This window comes from Perissodus microlepis, chromosome 13 (assembly GCF_051167445.1).
Source record: "Perissodus microlepis isolate ML-2025 ecotype Zambia chromosome 13, ASM5116744v1, whole genome shotgun sequence".
In the NCBI taxonomy this organism is placed as follows: Eukaryota; Metazoa; Chordata; class Actinopteri; order Cichliformes; family Cichlidae; genus Perissodus; species Perissodus microlepis.
The window spans coordinates 3,732,551-3,752,670 of NC_140473.1; the positions used below are offsets into that span (position 1 = coordinate 3,732,551).

The following is a 20,120-nucleotide window of genomic DNA, read 5'->3' on the forward strand; positions in this document are numbered from 1 at the left end:
TTAATTTGCATAACGCTTCTTTGTTGTAACTCATATGTGGCAGGAATGAAGGATCATATGTCATTAAATTAAAAAAGGACATGCTCTCATAACTATGCGCACAAAAAGACAGAAGTAGATGAGTGAAGAATTAAACAGAGAGCTTCAGTGGATGACTCAAAACCTCCCTTTGTCTGCTTTAAAAGTTTGAAAAATTGTCTAATGCTATCTCACTGTAAGTCTGACATCGGAGACTTTGACAAGCTCTTTCACATTTCTCAAGCTCTTCCTTTAAAGCATTACGGGGCCTGAAAGGTCAATATTCTGCAATGTTTTTATTCACTATACTACATCTGGTTAATTCATCTTTTAATTTATCCTCTCTACTTGATATGGCGCAAAAACGTCTTTGAACAAAACCTCACAGACTTTCAGGTCTGCGTGGTGAATGATGGTGATCCTTAGACTAACCTAGCACTTTGCTATTGACTGCTGGGAGTTTTTTAGAAGTAAAATAGACCTTTATTTTTTTTTTAATTACTGACAGTATTTAAGGACTATTACATTAGGACTGAGCTTGCTCTCGCACAGTTGAACATCATCCATTGTCTCATCCCCCTTCTTCTTAGTTCCCTTTTTAACTTTCCATCTTATTCAACACTAACCCTGACGATTTGGCATTCACACCAATTTGCCATTCACAACTTTGCTAATAACTCCAACCTTTTATTGCATTACCAGTTCACCACTCAGCTGTGGAAGTCATAGGCTAGCAGTTCTCTCACTAACGTGTTAGCCCCTTTTGATTTCCAGTTGCATATCAACCTGCAATTACAGGACCTGGTCTGGAAACTGTCAAGCATGACTGCAGAGGTATTGGAGTTATTGCAATTACACTCTGGTAATTGAGCTGCCACGGGTGACGATGTTAAACACTGTGTCTATAGTGGGAGTCCATGTTGCCACTGTCTCATTCCATTTTACTCCTTTTCTCAGCATAACACAATGTTTGAAATTCCTTTTTTCACCAGGCAGAGACCGTACACTGCAAAATAGCACGTAAGCCGATTTGTTTTTCATCTTGACTTCATGACCTTTTAGATATCAAATTAATGTGATGCATTATAAAAAACGTATGTCAGCACTGTAAACCCAAATGCTCAGAGTACTTAAATAATTAAGTAATGTCAGCTTAAGCTTTTAAAAACAGTCCTACTAACTCAAACAGCTTAAGATCATCTAACATTTTCTTAGTTCGGTGTATTATTTTTAATAAACTTTGGCTATTTTGCATATTAAGTACCTGTTACTTAAAAATATAATTAATTAATTTAAATTTTATGGCAGTCATCTTTGGAATGTTTTGATTCCTGGGGTCAATTTGACTACAAACATAAATGATATTAGTCTTTAGTCTGATATAACAGCTGGGTCGAGATTATGAGAAAAGACAATGGAGTATCAGTCGCTCACAGACAAATAAAGTTTGACAAATCTTTTTTTTTTGCTTTTTTTGTTGTTGTTGTTGCTTTTACTCCTTTTAAAACATTACACAATCATTTTAACGTAGCCATTTTTTTTTACTGCAATTCATTTATTGGGGCATTTAAAAATCTGCAAAAAATTCAAGCTTTAAAAATTGTAAACTTACCTTTTTGACCATGTAACCTGAACTTTTTGAGAGGTACATGTCAGGCTTTTGAAAGGCAGTTTCAGTCTCTTTTAACAATGTCTAATATTATTAGAAACCAAATGTGCTAGCAGCTTCACTCACTTTGTTCTCACCATAGCAAAAGATGCAGGTAGGTCAAAACTTGGATTACCTCTTAAACCTGAAGAACAAATATCACAGTATGGAGAACCATAACTATCATTTTATCATAGGTCAATTAATTTTGAACTCACTTAGTAGTTTTGCTGTAGTAGCTTTGCTACCCTCAAAGGTGTTCAAACAGAGCCCAACATGTTCTTTGCCAAGCTTGACAGCCATCTCTTTAGCTGATGACCTTTTTCAAATAGATGGCTCCCAAAACAGGTAAGTCAGCAAATGTTTTGGCTGCAATTTGAAAAAATTCACAGTGGAAAGAAACTTGTCATGAACCTCACACTGAATTCTAGCATTAACCCACTTTTCTTCCAATCTTCAACATCTTTTGTCCACCACATCCACTATCCCCACTCTGCACATAGTTAAACCGCCTCACTCTTGCCTCTGTTTGTCACTTGGGTTCAGTTGCCTCAGAACTGTTTACTGTCTAGAACACAGATCATCAGTTGTTACTTATTCATATGTAGTTTGTTCTACAAAAATACAAAAATACAGAGTTGTAACTAAAATAATAAATAGCTTTCAAACATAACTCCTACACACTGGTTGACGGTTAACGACATAAAAGTATTATGACAATTTGCAGAATCTTCTGAGTCATGACTAGTGTAAACCACCTTTCTGATTAAGATGATGCAGATATGATTTGTAATAAAATCATTCTGTGGATTAGTTGATTCATTTTCTTTCATGCTCTCTCATTCATTCAGGACAAGTCTGATGTGGCAGATCTGGTTGGATTACTCATAATAGTATGACAACCACCCAGTTCATTACCAGTCTGTGAAAGGCATTCATTGTGACTTTGTGGAGGTCTCCCAAGAACTGCTGATAAACATCTTGGTAATGTTTGGAGTGATCGATGAACTACACATACTACTGCAATTTTCACAACGCTGTATTCACTCAGAGTATAGTAGTCTGGTAAACTGTTGCCCAACAGTTTACCAGACTTGTCCTGAATGAATGATAGAGCATGAAAAGTCTCAAGAGTCGCGATCACTGTATCAGAGCACAGTAGTAGTTGTTTCTAAAAGTCATTGTTATGAATATGAATGTTAACTAAGCAGGTATTGAAAAATAACAGAACCAGGACAGTAGTACAATGTATACATACAACAGTTGATCAAACAGTTTCAAAATTATTCAAAAGTAATATTGCTTTTGGCATTCATTATGTTTTAATTTTTTTATTTTAATATTTCTTGAATATTGACAGTGCAGTGTGTTATTGATGGAGCCCAAGAATAAGTGCTGAACTGAAGAAATGTACTTAAGCTGTTAAATTTAGCAGTACACGATCCAATTGAGGCAATCGGTTGCCTTAATTTGTTTTACGTTTGGTGAGACATGTTTTTGAGTTTTCAGTGTCCATATCTTTGAGTTTTGTTTAGTAAAAAAATACAAAAGTGAAAAATAAATTTTTGCTAAACTGAAAAAGTGACTCTGCTGTACTCATTTCTTTTAAGCTATATCTACTTATTTCCATGGAAGACAAAATGAAAACTTTAAGTTCTAGTTACTAAAAATATTTACATTTAATTATTAAACATTTTACTTTTATTTTAGTCAAAAGGTACACGTCAAATAAAATCAAACTATCAGAGTTATGATAAGCTTAAATTCCTAAGTTTAACAACTTAAAAAAAACGTTAAGGCAATCGGTTGCCTTAATGTTTTTAAGTTCTGCTAACATCATGTTTACAGTGCAGTAAAATGTTGCTAAGAGATATTTTGCTTTTTGAAACTATTGAATGGAAGACATTCTTAAAGCAGCATAAGACAGTACTGAAGATGTTTATTTTTGAAATGTTGGCATATATTGTAGTTCTCTGCTAAAACATCAACACTGATGCAAACTGTGTTTGAAAAGTGTAAAACATTGACTTTGCCATGCAAACATTTCAGGCTGTCAGTGCGTGGATACATCACTGTTTCAGATACATTTCACTTGAGGTAAACTGTAACTGTAATCATGACAATCTATTATACAATTTATACAGCCTTTGACCTATTTGTGTTTACCTGGCTGCTGTGGTCTTTCTCTAAGTGTGAGAATCTATCAAAGAAATCCAACATAATTCAGTATTCCTTTAATATAACAATCTTCCCTGTGAAATTGCACAACTAATACCTCCTGAAACTGTGATCAACATGAAACTGTTATTTTACAGTAAACTTGTCTTAATCTGCAACAACAAGTTATTAGTGGAAAAAAAAGATTGTGTAACTTTTATAGTTTTTATTGTTGTATGTTTGAAATGTATTTTTTCTTTTGTTACTGTATTCTCATTATATTAGTTTAAAACACCTATCTATTTATAGAACAAAAGCTTTTTTAAAGTATTTTTTTCCTTTCTTGAATAAAGGCAAGATATGTGTTTTTGATGTAATTCCGCGAGTCCCTTGTGGCTCATACTGATGGAAACATTGATGTATTCAACATTTTTTCTCATCAAATACACTAAATCATATCACACATTTATGTCTAAGAACAACTAAGGCATAGATGTGCTATTGTGACAGTTAAATCATCAGTTTGAACATTTACATATCCATAATCCTTTGTTTTCACTCATGTGTAACTGTCAAAAGTGACCATGACCATCTTGAGGTTGCTTTCTAATTTTATTGGTTAACTTCTTATAACTTGCCTAGAAACCCATATTAGGTACTTTCTAGTTGCTAGCGATGAGTAGATTCATAATTTCAATTTAAGGTGACACAGTTAGCAGTTAATGCACCACCTCAAACAAAATGAAGCATAGAAAAACATGTTTATCACCCAAAGGCCTATCACACTTGAGTAATTATAAAAATATATTCAGTTCATTTGAAAGAAAACAACATGATCGGGATGAAATAACATTTTTAATCATGACATGTATTTATTAATTTTAGTATAACATAACACAGTATCCATGTTTGATTTAATATTCATTTAATTATTTTTTCAGTTTCATTTTTCTGTGCAATGTTTTGAAATGATTATTATCCCCTTAATTTGTCCCAAAAAGAGGATATCCACGATGACATATGGTGACCTGTCTGTAGATGAAAACAAGCAACAACGATAAAGGTTTTAGTGGGTTAAATAGTAGGTGGATAGGTCAGTATGTGGCAACCTGTTAAAGGCATTAACACGCTTTTAGTAGAATTCTGCATCTATTTCGAGAGTCTCCACATGAACCTGCAACTTGTACTCTTCCACATCCCCTCAGTCGAGCCACAGTGTGAGAGAAAAAGTTGCTTAGCTCAGTAGTTTCACTGTGAGGCTATCACTGCTGTAGAGTCCTCCTATCAGCTGGCTTCTGTCAACTTCTATCTCTCCACTTCTCTCCCTTTCTCCTACTCCTTCTGTCTTCGCTCTCTTCTTCACTCCCTGCATGAACCCGGCTTTACTTCTTCCACGCATCTGCATAGCTATCTATCTGTCTCTCTCACCCTTTTCCTGTCCTCTTCTGTGTGCCTCTGTCGTTCAGTCTGTCTATATCCACTGACCCTGTCCTCATTACCGTCACAACACTGCAGCAGCTGGTTGCCTGAGTCACAGCCACCATTGTCGATTCCTCACTCGTCCAACTCGCACCCACTTAACAAAGTGAGGAAGGGAGGGAGAGACAGATACTGAGTAGAAAACAGGTGAAAAGAAGAGGGCAAGTGGGGAAAAGGAGAGTGAGGGAAAGTGTGAGTGAGGAAGGCACAGATTAAAAAAAAGGGAAAGTGAAATTCACAGAAACAGGCAGTACTTCAAAGATATGTACTTATGCTTGTGGTTTTAAATGAATAGATTTTCTCTTTGGCATCCGTATAGATATCAGTCTCTATTCTGACATAAAACAATCAAAGTCAGACTCAACTTTTCTATTTGCTATTGCTTTCTAAGAACTCTCCTATGAAGTAGTTATAAAGACATTTCTACAATCATGATTCAGCAAGTTTCAGCCTGTGAATAACTGGAGAGCTCTGGTATGTGAAAGGCAGCAGTTCAAATATCTAATAGTATGATTAAGGATATCCAGGCCACATTACTGGCCTGCACAGTGACATCACATATATGACATATATGACATAATATGACATCACAGATAGAGAGGTGATATGATCCAATCCATGGCAAGTTCTTCTTATTTCATAGTGTAATCTTCACATGCTTCATCTGAAGCACACTTTCTGTGTATTCATTTGCTAATTTATAGTCAGAGTATTCACTTACTGTTTCTTTAAGGTTTTGCTAGCTTAGCTTAGCTCATAGCCAATTTACTAGCAGCATGGCCTCTTCACCTGAACCCCCCATTGTGTCAGATGTTTAGTTACTCCTTGGCTTCCTTTAGCAGTAATGATACTTGTAATAAATATAGCCTATTAACAGCTCTGGAGGCCAGGATTGCTGAATTGGAGACTCAGTTTCGCACCCCTGAAAAACCTGTTGCTACCCAGACCCCTGTATCGGGTGCAGCCGAAGGTAGCGTAGACCTCGCTAGCTCTCCCCCCAGCAGACTGCCCCGAGGAGCTAGGGAAACAGGAAGGCTGGGTGATGTTGAAGAGGAAGCATAGTCTTAAACAGAAGCCCCCGGTACACAACCAACCTGTTCACGTGTCTCAACGCTTTTCCCCACTCGGCAACACACCCGCCGGGGATCAAACTCTGATTATTGGTGTTCTGAGACATGTGAAGCTAGAGACACCAGCAACCATAGTCAATTGTCTTCCAGGGCCCAGAGGACGTGACATTAGAGACATATAAAACTGCTGGCTAAGGGTAAACGTAAATTCAGTAAAATTATAATTCACGTCGGCAGTAATAACACTTGGTTACATCACTTGGAGGTCACTAAAATCAATATTCAATCAGTTTGTAACTTTGCCAAAACAATGTCGGACTCTTTAGTTTTCTCTGATCCGTTCCCCAATCAGACCAGGAGTGACATGTTTGGCTGCATGTTCTCCTTAAATTGCTGGCTGTCTGAGTGGTGTCCAAAACATGATGTGGGCTCATTCCAGCATACTCATATTTTCACTGCAGTAATATTTGTAACTGTAAAAAGGCTACATTTTTAATACATTTTCAGGAATCTATTGTACATTTATATCCAGCATCCAACATATCATACTTTACTCCTGTTCAGAGAATATCCATGGGTTTACCAGAAGGAGCTCATCATTTTTATTGTAGGCTACAGGACATGTCCTGCTGTGTAACAGAAAGTTTTTTTGTTTTTTTTTTATTTCTTAAATTAAATTAATTTTTTTAAATTTGATACTTAAACCACTCCAGTTTGAGACTTATTTGCATGTCGCACTGATGAACCAGTGATAGTTGACTATTTTCATGCTTTAGATGAGATTTATTGGTCAGAGGGCCCGGTGGCGCCAGTGTCCGGCAGCCTCGCCTCTGTCAGTGCGCCCCAGGGTGGCTGTGGCTACACTGTAGCTTGCCATCACCAGTGTGTGAATGTGTGTGTGAATGGGTGGATGACTGTGTGTAGTGTAAAGCACTTTGGGGTCCTTAGGACCAAGTAAAGCGTTATACAAATACAGGCCATTTACCATTTATAAATCTGATGGCAATAATAATCACATCAATATGATGTCATTGGAAATAGTGTTTACTGTACTTTCTCATCACCTTTGGTTCCTCCAAGGTTATTACCCTGACTCCTTCTCGGATCAGTTATTTTGATGTTATACGATTTAGAAACGGAGCCTAACTAGACTAGACAAACATAACTTAACTCATTAAGGCTGTTTCCCAAATCATGAACCATTTCAGAAAGGTTGATCCAAATATAGACAGATATAGACATATTCTTCCAAGCATTACAACAGCAAGAATAATTCCTTATTCATTTATGAATCTACATCAGCTCCCATTCTGGAAAACTACTAGAGCTGCATAGAATTTGACCCATGTAAATGTAAAAAAGAACAGTCTGAATTAAACTGCAGAGGTGACTTTTGACATAAAGTAATCTCCAGCCAGGGAATAGTCATAAATATGGATGTGAAATCAAGATATTTTATCCTCTCCAACTTCTTTTTTTTTACTGTTTATTTATTGGTATAAATCTGTCTTTCGAGGTTTGTGTGTTTTTTTTAAAGAACAAACTGAAGTTATGCTTTACGCAGTATGAAAATTGTGAAACACAATTGCAAAGTGAGTTGCTGGTTCCCAGTCAGTTTATGATTACTGTGGACCAAAGTCTGGAAGCGTGATTTAAAATTATTATCTATATTTGTTCAAAAATTACACCAATAATATAATGACTCTATACTGGGAGACACTCCCCTGGGTGGTACAGGAAACGTCTCTCAGAGTTTTTTATGGCACCAAAGACGTTTTTAGCTCTCTGTCCGATCATCACCTTTATTAAGAGTGGACGCTTAAGGCGAGCAGGAGAACAATGTAGATAGATAGTCAGAAGGACAAGGTAAGGCTGCTGCGAAGGAGGGCGAGATAGTGGCTGTGTGAGTGTGTGTGTGAGGGAGTGGGAGAACGGGAGGGGAGGGGAAGGGTGGGAGCAGGTCGAGCTTAGCCAATCCTGTGCCTTGCACTCTCATCTGAATTAAGCTGTGCAAAACAGGCCCCAGGGCTTGGTTGCTAAGCAGTGAGATGGGCTTGCCGATTTCCACAGAGACCTCAGTGGCGAAAGCCTCTCTGATGGCCTGAACCAGAAACCCCATAATAATGAGCAGCACCACGGCAACAATAGAGACCCCAAATAACGGGGTGTGCGCCTCTCGTTTGCTGTAATGTGGGGAATTATGCATGTTATGCAGGATAATTCCATTGTACTGCTTTACCTCATGTTGCGAAACTGAGAGTGACCTCCCAAAAATGCCTTGTGGGGTATGTTATCGCACTCTTTAGGCTCTTTATTTTTTAGCCAAGGAAATAGTCAGCAATGTTTCCTTATGTCGCTGTTGGGTAATCTATGGGATCTCAAGTTCCGTTCCTCTTCCTCTTTGTTTGCATCTCTAGCTGAGGGGGGTCATCTTTCTAGCTATTTTGTAATTTGTAGCCATAGAGACATGTTGGTAAACTTGGTAACTGTGGCAGCAGGGATTCTATTTGTTTCCCTGAGAGCTCTTGAGGTCTGCTCATAAGGGCATTTTCCTGAGGTCTTGTTTTTTTTCCTTCTTCTTCTTCTTCTTTGGGGGGAGAGGGGCTGGGGTACAGCAGGCGAAGGAATTGCAGGTGACCTTTTGGATTTTAGAGAGTGGAGAAAGCTAAACAAGCCAAAGTCTGTTAGTCTGTCAACAAACACTTAAAGGTCTCAGGAGAAGTTGGGAGCCTCCGGGGGCCAAGGAATGCTATTCATCTGGAGTGTAGGCAAGTACGACCAAGGATGCTTCAACAGAGCACATAAACAAGGACAAATGCCCAGCCATTCTCGTAATAATCTGGTAGCAATATGCAGACGCTGGCTGGGGCACTGTATGGGACTGCATGTTAAAGGTTAAGTGAAACATATGAATAATTATGTGCTGTCTTACTGATTCCCTTGTTTGGAGGTCCAGAAACATTTGCAAATGTTAGCGATGGCATTGTAGATGTAGATGCATTTGTAGATTGCTGCAGCATCTTCGTGTTGTGTGTGTGTGTGTGTGTGTGTGTGTGTGTGTGTGTGCAGGCATGCGTGAGAGATGGGATGACTGACAGGGTTGCTGTGACATTTTTGGTGTGATTATAATATTTTTTTAAATCTGATTAATATAGATTTGGACATTGCTGCCTGGAGGTGAGCTAAAATGTCATATCTGAATCACAACTGGTAATCCTGCATTACACTATTTCACTGTTCTCTTTCAATTGGGTTTTTGTTTTTTTAAGATACTTTATTAAATGGATTTATGTTTCACTGACAAAATTTCCCTCCCAAGTTGGGGAAGAGTGTCCCAGGAGATGTAGAAGTGACAGAAAATAGATGCTTTGACAGATGAATAAAATCAAACTCAGCTCTCAACTTTTTCCTTTTCATTGCTCAGTTCCTTTTTAGGGTCCACTTCTATGGATACATTCATGCATTAAGCAACATATTCAATGGGCTCTCATGATCCCTCTTGTGTCACAAACAGCCAGTAATATACCTTTAAACATGATGATTAACATAATACAGACTGATCAAATGTCTCCCGAGCAGAGTTCCAGCTTTTAAAATAAAAGTTTGTTGACTTTCACCTGCACTTCTCTAAACAGGAGGACGATCTTGCAAGTACCGGGAACTGACTTTTTTTTGCTATTTACACTATACCTTTACAGAAATGTTAATTAACCGCATTTGAATAGGAAAAAAAAATACCCAGCAGAAAAAGAAGAAAAGTACATTTTAAATGACAGTGTTAGTGGTGGCCCGATGTGGCCAGGCAATTAGCTGCTGCCAGGGAAGGCGACTGTGGCGATTTTTCTTGCTTAACTCATTAGAGGGGTCTCCGGCAGTGTGCTCACTCATGTCAGGCCCGCATAATTACTTTAAAACAAGGGGGAAAAAAATCAAAGTAGCCACTGTCTGGCATTGTTCGCTGCCCCCTCATCTTGGAATTTAATTAGGCGTTCATTTTAATAAAAGCCCATTTGGGATGAAACGCGGCGTTAATAGTATTCTGGTCCCCTAAAGGCTGTCACGTCTTCATCTGTGGCATAGATGGACACTGACAGGTGACAACTTGGCTTTTTATAAGCAGATATTAGCTTGCTTTGATAAGGTGGAGGAACAATAAAGTACACACCCAAATGGAGCTAAAAATTCACTCAGCATGCAATATTAAAACATTGTTTAGCTATTATGTAAATGAAGATGAGAAATGAGTGAGATTGAAGCGTTTAACTGGCCCTTGTGGACTGTACCATATGCACAGCATCAGCACGGGTAAACCTTCAAAAAATAATCCAGTAGTAGTGTGAAGCTTTATTTGACCTCAGTGTTTGGGCAGGGGAGAATAATTTCTCAACATTTTGCTGCAGGACAGCATGCAGTGACCTCACAATTGAGTCTACAGTGGGTTATTACTTCTTGACGATGTGTGTTTGTGGACTTTGAGAGGTCCAGCATCATGACACACCTTCCTCTTAATGCCTTACATCAACAAAACCCCAGCCACACGGGGTCTCACCAGCCAGTCCAGCCCTTTTATTTTCTGCCCTGCCCTGCTGCGATCTAATTGGTCACCGGTGAGTTCTCCTCTTCCTAGGAATGCTGATGACCACGGTACGGTCTGTTCACTATGAACTTCTTCAGATCCCCGAAGAGTTCCAAACAACTTCCATCCTCACACTCCAACCTTAGAAATTCACATTTGAGATGTGGATCAGAAGAGGCTGATCCCCTTAATGACCCATTCCATTTTGTTTTCCTGACTGCTGCAGACAGATATAAAAAGGATGGGGGTTTAATTGAAGATGTGGAAAAAAGGTGTAAAGGTTGAGAGAGAGAGATTTCTTTGAAATGTTCCACACCTGTAAACTGCAACCCCAAATGAAATTCTCTCTCAAGCAACAAATCACCAGCTAACTCCATATTTGTTCCAGACAGAATAGCTGCCTGAAGATAAAGGCAGAAAACACCAGCACCCTGTGTTGGTTTTCAAACCAGTATATTGTAGACTTGGTACCAAAAAAGAAATTGACAAACCTACAACAAGTGTATTTAGCCACTGAAGACTTTGTGCCTCAGTTGAAGAAAGTGCTGGTTGACTAGTATTTACAGCATTTGTATACTAGTTAAATATGAACAACCAGCAGGTGGCTGTCTGTTTTGCTATGATTTAGGATTTAAATTGGCCAGAAAATCCAAATGCAAAAATTTAGGATACTGTTTTTAGATAATAATGCCTTGAGCCATACAAATAAGTTCTTCTACATTAGTCTGGAATTGGCTCTGAAAGGTCCACATCAGGCATGGCTTTATGTTTTTATTGTGGAAATCTTACAAAACTCCCAACACATTCTGACCAGTCAGCATCTACATAAAAGTAATAGCAACAACCAATAGATGCCAGAAAAATAAAATCTGTAGAGCTATAAAAAAAAAAAAACAGTCCAACTGCTAAAAAAGAAATTCTCTTCTTTCTTTATGGAATTGCATTTTATAACAAACTGGTCAGATATCTGGTAAAATGCTGAAGCCAGATGACCAAAACTGATACCATGTGACAGTCCAACTTCTTGTAAATTTTGAAATTAGCAGCCATCAGGCTGATTTGAGAATACAAGAAAAATCAACTTGTAGTTTATGAAAATGTTCTATGGACGGATGGATCATAAGCACTGATCCCCAGGACCCATTTTATATAAACACAACTGGCAGTAAAGAGGGGCGATGCATTATACACCACTAAAATCTTAAAGCTTATAAAATTATAGGTGTAGTGAAATGGTCAAATGACTTTATGTTTAATGGGATGTAATGAAGGATCAGTCTAAGTATAAAGCAATGCAGTTCACTCTGATAGCGTAAACATCAATTTAAACAAGTTTTCTCTGAGGTAACAGTTTCCTCGGGAGTTCAAAAGCTCATTTTACTGGAACTTTAAAAGGAGACAACCAAGCCTGCCTGATTTCCTGTTTTTATTGAAAAGCCAATGCTGGCTCAATACATGAGTAAATCATTGGATGAGTAAGTCTGGTCCTAGCGGTAATGTCTCCTTGCATCTCTGTTTTCTGTTTGCCTTGGATCACCTAACTGTGAATACCCATTCTGTCTGTCTGCATTATCAATCACTTTTTCAAGACCATTACACATATAAACAACGTACCAATGCCAGGAATGACACATCATAGTAACAAATCAAATGTATTTTTTTTAATTTTTATGTTTTTTTCAAATGCTCGGCAGTGGTGGTAAAATTATGATTCATATGACAAACACTGGTTGGCTTCCCTGTGTGCTTTGCAATTCCATGCAGCGGGGCTCTATAAACTCTGGAAGAGCCACTTCACATTTTGCCCTGTAAATTTGTAAGGCTCTGTATATATATGTTCTACCCTCAATTCTTCTCTTGTTACACAGAATCGATCACATGTACTCTGTATCCCTCCATCTTTGTATTCATTATGTGTGTGTCTATGTGTGCGTTTGTGTCCCTATCCACCCACCCACAGACATATTCTTAAGGGAAAGTGTTGTTAGATCCTTGACCGAAAGCAACATAGTGACCCCAGGGTCAAAGCTGAAACGCACCAAAATCCTATCCAGCAAAAACATGTTGAAAAGACACTTAAAGCAACTTTGTGAGATAACTAAAAAAGTCTGAGATCTGGTTAATATTAACCAATGACTTCTGTTTAGTGCTTTGAACAAAAGTCACTTGTGAATGACATCTCATCGCCTGCATGAACTCCTCAGATTACCAGCAGATTTGAATTTAGAAACATCTATTGTGCTTCAAAATTGGGAATCTTAAAAAAATGTAAAATTCATGTAAAAATGAGTCAGAGTCAACGTTAAGTAGGAGTTTTGGGATTATGTCTTTATAAGGATTTCTTCACCAGTGTGTTCAGGGCCCTGTATAGGACCAATACTCTACACATACAACATCTCCCATTGACTCTGTAGCATACAAGTAAACTCAATGGGAGACTGGGAGAAGACCCAAACTGTGAGGGTCACAGGCCAGTGTACTGCCAGTGCTGGTCCCAAGCATGATATATGGGAGGGTGTCAGGAAGGGCATCTGGTATAAAATCTTTAAAATGTTCTGACCCTTGGGCCACATGTTTGACACCACTGAAAAACTCCATCCCCTCATGAAGAGTGGGTGCTAACAATGACTGATGTTCAGGAATTAGCTGTTGTGATCTACTAGAAGATGGTGAAAAACATGGCCACAACAGCATTCATTTCTGACAGCATGATAATATTTAAGGCAATATTCCATTATTAAAAAATCTTCTACTTTTTAAAGTAACATATGATGCATTTTTTATAGGCAATACTTTGTCACTTATTTACCTGAAGAAAGTAATTTGTTACATTACTTATTACATTTTTTGGATGACTCTGTCAACATGGCCAGAGATACATTGTTATATAATTACTAGTTCATAATATATGCCTAAACACAGACCTCTTTCCTAATGATGACACAGCTCCTTTAGTGTTTAATTTTCAACACAAAGCCGTTGATCAGAACCAGGCCATGAGCACTCTCCTGGAAAATGGTGTGGTCACAGAGTCCACAGTAAAAACAGGTACAGGTGGAAACAAAGGCTAAAATGCTGAACGGCTGACTGCTTGTTACTGTTTTTGTTACCAGATGAAAATCAAACTTGGCTACTGGTCAGCACTCAATAGCACCACTCTAGGTTTGATGTTCTTTGGTAGTTGATTTATGCTAACATGCTGTCTTTGGAGGTATTTGCAAACATTTAACACCAGTAGTGGTTTCTGCCCTGTGCTTGTTTTGAAGTTTACTGTCATATCCATGTCCATTCGTCTAATAAAAATTAAACTAATATTTGTGCTCCAACAAAAATGTAGAGTGCTGTGTTATTTTTCTCCTCCCTCTACTGCAAGTTTACTCATAGTGCACGAGGAGAAATGGTATAATTACATAATTTTGTCCCTTATTTACTCCCTGAAGAAAGTAAGGTGTTACACTGGGTCACTGCAAGAAAACCTAATGTGACTACAGACCCACGATTGGTTCTAAAAAGTAAATAATGAAATTATATTTTGTAGAAAGGCATTAGAGGCCCATCTAGGGTTAGGGTTTGGTTAACACCTACCCTTATACAGAATGTTTACCTCTTTGGAATTTAGAAGCCTTTAAAAAATACATAAAATGCAATAAAAAAATTGTCTTTATAGCATGTGGCTAAAAAACCCCATCCCAACCATAACTCTGCATGACTCACTGATGACCTGGTGGATGCTAACAGATTAACATGAATAATACCTCAACCACATTTTGCACATACATTCATTTTTTTCTCGGTACCCTGGCTCACAGTGGTAAGTGTATAAAGATGAGAGTGCACAATCACTTTTTTTCACGGTAGTCCGCTCAGAATTAGTGACAGGGAGAGAAAGAGGAAAGGCAGAGGGAAGGGGACCACAGGGAGGCTGAGGACAAGTGAAAAGCTAATTAAAAAGATAAGTGACCAGCAGTCGCGGCCTGTCAGGGTGCAGAGCCAGAGCTGAAGTTAACCCGCTTTGTGCTGGATGGCAGCGGATGACAGCCTCGACCGAGGCTTTGTATGGCCTCACCTGTGATGGAGGCGCTCTCTGTTCGCAGGTGAAGGGCTACACAAGCCAGGGTGGCACTTAAACACACTAATAGAAGGACACACACAACCACACGCGCACACTCCTCTTCGCCTTCCTCTTTCACACTGTCTCGGTACATCTCTCCCTCCTCTCTCTGCTTCTTCCTCCTTCTTTTCCCAGCCTCTTGTGACAGATCCAGGCGGTGGGTGGTGGCACTGGCACATTGTTTCCTCCCCTCTCTCTCGCCTCTCTTTTTTCCCTCTTCCTAACACACAGATCTACACCCACACATGGGGTTATAATTAATACTTCTCCCATATCCATATTTCATACTGTTTGCTTAGAAAAAGCCAGCGAGCTGGGGCTGGGGAGGGTTGAGGGAGAGAGTGAGAAAGAGAGGGAGGGATGCTAAAAAAGATCTCTAAGATTAATTAACGGTGGAAGAGGGGGAAAAAAGGGATGTGTCCCAGGAAAGCAGCAAGCTCTGCACAATGCGGCACACTTCATTTGAATAACGGAGCCGTGTGTTTTTCTTCTGTGCATGTGTGCATGTGTCATCGTGACACCGCTCTACCTGATATGAAGGATAACTAGTCCACCGGATTAGAAAACGCACCATCTATCCTACGAGTCCTCCTCTCTCCTCCCCCATGCACCCCCCCCCCCACCTTCTCCCCATTATTTGTATTCAAGGTTTTTTGAAATGACATTGCAATCTGATGATGCACCAGCCCATTATATTGTCTAGCAGGACAAATACCCCAGCGTTTTTCTGTGTAGAACTAACACAATTTTTCCATGTCAGAGTGTGTGTGTGTGTATGTGTGTGTGTATGAGAGAGAGAGAGGGAAGGGATGTGTTGGTGGTGGGGTGCACGGTGATAATATTCCAGCGGTCCGGGGTGGAGGCGAGGCCCCGGGAATGCTGTCATTAATCCTGGAGGAGGGCCGTCGCGCACTCGGATTATTAGAGAAATAAATTTGCATGCTGCATATGAACCAGGTGAAAAGCACTGAAGGCGCAAATTATATTTCCCTGACAGGCTGAGCGGGAGAACCGGGGCTGCCACCACATCGTTCCATTACACACACAGACACTCACACACACACACACACACACACTCATATGCATTCCTATTCCTGCTGCTATACACAGTCACTCAGGAAAGCTGTACGTGCGCACATATATGCGGTACACACATTATAGAAAAGAATATGCTGGGCTTTCAATACGGGGTCAGGAATGTACTGTGCGACTATCTCTGAGCTTCTGTTCACACACTTCCGCAGACACAGCTTGTCACTTAGCTTGTAAGTATCGACAAACCCCTAAAGAAAGAATGCCAAGTGTGGACATAATAAACATTATGCTCTGCTTTTATGTGTGATTGTGTGTGCATGTGTGTGTTTATTCCGTGGGGTCCTCTGGCTTTGGGCTGTCCTCTCACCCTGCCTGTAATGGTCCATGCAGGCCCAGCCTAATGGGGTGGACACTGGTGTCAACTTCATTACTTTACATCTCCCGCCAAGATGAAAAAGTCTCTCCCTGCTTGCACTTTGACCATGCTTCGTTAGCGCTTCCCTCCGCCTTTGCCTTTTTTTAACCTCTGAAGAAAATGTGAAACACTTTCAGAAATGTGTTCATGAAATTATTTTGTTTAGGGGAGATAGCGGAGCTGTAATTATGGGAAATAAGGCTACTCAGTGTGAGTACAGGCCTGGCTGTTACTAAAGGCACTGATGTTTTTGCATTCACCATTTCAGCTGCTTTTCTTCGCCAACCGGAAACCTCCGGGGCTGCAGTTCCTTTAATGGACACTTGAGGGTGGCTCAAAATTGGAATCACAACGTATTGCCCAGATTCAGCCGTGAGATAAACATTTTCAGCCTGGTGTAAAAATATTTGGGGGTCCTTTGTTGCTAATTTCTTCCTTCATGGCTGCTTTATTCATGGTAAATATTTTTTTTGAAACTGGATAGTATTTAGGCAGGGGTAGGCAACACTTTTCCCTAGAGGTCCAAGTCTGAGTGTGCTACAGCCAGCAGAGGGCCAAAACCTGAACAACCAAGTAGAAACATGGCACACAAAGAGCTGAAATCTGTTAGAATCCATGGACTTAAACAGACATGTTAGATTCTTTCCCCAGAAACCAACAACTTACTGTTAAAATATGCTGAGTTTTCTGCTGTACCTTAATTGCTTAATATGTGATACATGCCTGCATGAGTGAATAAAATAAACATTCACAGATACAAACAAGCAGCACTCAGAGAACGCAAACCTCGACCGAGGCATCTCACTCTGTGTGCAGTATTTCTTTTTAAGGACACAGTAATGTCTTGGTAGCTGGAGATCGGTACACCAGGGCCTCTGCTCGTGGCCTCCACCTGGTGCACATTGCACCCAACCCCTACGGCACCCCCTGCGGGTGGTGGGCCTGCAGAAGGATGGGCCCATGTCCTCTTTTTGGGCTGTGACCAGCCGGGCCCCACTGCCCGACCACCAGACACTCGCCCTCGAGCACCCTTGACGGGCATGGCTCCAGGGCAAGGCCCCAGTAACCCTATCACAGGCAGGGTGATTACTGTGTTTTCTATATATTCATTTTGTTTTCTTTGTTCTTTTTCATGTTAAGAAGTACTTTAAGAAATTTGTAGTACAGTGAGAATCAGATAAGGCCAGCGTGACAGAAGTTTACTTTGATTACACAAACATTGTTATTTGGAGCAGATAATGACTAATAGGTACTGATTTGTAAATAACTGGAGATGAATAACTTATGCATTATATAATTTAACATTATATTTCTAACCAAGCAGCTCTATAATTTCTTTATAATTTCTTTAAATATATAATGATTGTGAGGTCAGAGGTCAGATGTAATATGATATTTGGATGCAAACTGTAATGTACTATTTAGAATCCCCATATACCTGTGTAATTTCCTGATTATGGCCAATACAAAAAAAAGGTAGTAGAGTGGCCCAAAGTAATGTGATATTTAGAATCTCCATCTATTGTTATGGCAATATATTGTCAGCAGTGTAGAGACTAACGCGTTATTAAGTAACGCGTTACAGTAACTACATTATTATTGTGGTAACGAGCACGGTAGCTAGTTATTATGCCAAAATCAGGAACGCGTTAATCGTTACTGGGATTTAGATAGGGTCGTTATTCGTTACTTCGTGTGGTGCCTATCGCGGAGCTTCCACAGATTCAGTAACATTAGCAAGTGGTGGAGGTCAGCAGGTGGATGAGTGAAAGGGGAGGCAGGAGGGGGAGAGACCTGAGGTGGCTGCTGGTCCAAGTGTGAACTGAACTTCAGGTAAGAAGTTATGACCTGCAGTCTATCTGGGTCAGATATGAACCAAGTTTAGGTGGAGTTTATTTTCGTTATGCTGACTTTTTCGTACTGCGTACTAGCTAGCATGACGGAGTTTCTATACAGCTGGGTGGGTGCTATGATGTTGATGTTGAACTTTATTTTGTTCATAAGGTTAATTATTAGAGTTTCCAACTGTCCCCTAAAAAACGGAATCGTCTCGTATTCAGAGAAAATATTACGCGTTTCGTATTGAGGTGAAATGGAACGCAGTTTGTCCCGGACTTCAGCTACAATGAAAAAGACACAAAGCTGGAGTTCTTCTGTGTCTTTGCAGCACAACTGCCTGTTCTTCTCTCATTCTCTCCCCCTCCCTCTCCTGTTTCTACTTCAATCATGAAATTGATCAATGATCAGCTGAGCTTTTCAGCTTTTCTGTCGCAAGTCCCGTCTCTCTTGTTTGTTTATCGCCCACTTTGCGCCAGAAAGAAGAAACCAGCGGAGGTCGGCAGTAGATTGACTTTTAGGTCAATCTACTGCCCTTAAAGGAGAGGTCAGAGGTCAGATGTGGTATGATACCTGTTGGTTAGACCTTGGTGGATGTAAGTCAGATTTTAAATGATTTTTGTGTTTACACACAAACACCAGAAAAAACACAAGCTTGTTAGTGGAGACAATTATGAACATAGTCATGGTCATATTCATGAATGTGAGTAAAATCATTTTCTGTTCTGTGATGACCTGTGTGAGGACTGTTTTACAGATGTAGCATTATAGACCTGAATAAAGAGAACAGGTCTGAAATGAGTGGAGTGGCTTCCTGATGGGTGCCTTGTAGCTGAGGGCAGCTTCGTCACCATTAACCTATTTAACTCAACTGGATCTCAAGAACATGGTTGTGCTCTTGATGGCATTTTTGATGGAATTACCTAACAAATATTACGACTTGCTGTGAGATGGATACTCCAAGAGGTTTGTGCAGTTTTGGCTACTCTTACTCAACACAGGCGACCCTCAGAGTTTCTGGATTCGGGTTGCTAACCAAGCTTGCTGGTGAGTTGATGCTTTTCTACTCCATCCCACAGTCTAAAATATGGTCAATTCTGCCTCCAAAAACCAACATGATGGATGCAAAAACTCACATTACAAATTCCAGAAACCCATCATGTCTTTCATTTTTAGCTCGCCCAATGCTTTCCTTAATACATTGACAGGACTTTTGAATACATTAAAACATTTTGAAATAGCATCCCATTTACAAGATAACACATGATGCTGCTGATCTAACACAGTGAAAGGGTAGCCATGTGGCAACGACAAAGCTCCTTACAGGGAACTGGCCCATTACCCTGTTGTTATTCTTGTCTTATCTTATTATTATCTGCAAATTCACCAGTTCCATTCTGTCCTGTTGTGTCTCTATAGTCACACCCACCTTCCACACCTAGACTGAAAATCAAAGGCAGGTTTAGCTGTGGTCATAAGTTGGCTGAATTCATCTGTAAAACTGCAGCTGTTAAAATATGTCCTAGTAAGCAGGAATTTCAGACAATCTAAAAAAATTCCGATTCTAAAGATACTTGAGAGTCACAGTGAGATATCTGAGAATCTTTTTGAGAAATTTATTGATTCACATTAGTGAATGAGACAAACTTTTCAAGCCTTATCAACCTTCTTTTGAGTTCCCATAAAGAAACAAAAAACACAGAGAAGCAACAAGTCCCTCAAATACGGGGGGAAGTGTTCAGGAATTTACTTTTTATTAGAGTCTATTCAGCTCC

General features: G+C 39.6%; 1 protein-coding gene and 1 pseudogene across 12 annotated transcripts in view; both read left to right on the forward strand.

Annotated features, from left to right (window-relative positions):
- Positions 1-20,120, forward strand: part of LOC146374509 (uncharacterized) — a 462,267-nt gene that overhangs the window by 260,562 nt on the left and 181,585 nt on the right. The window lies entirely within an intron of this gene.
- Positions 1,776-11,094, forward strand: LOC146374511 (uncharacterized; annotated as a pseudogene).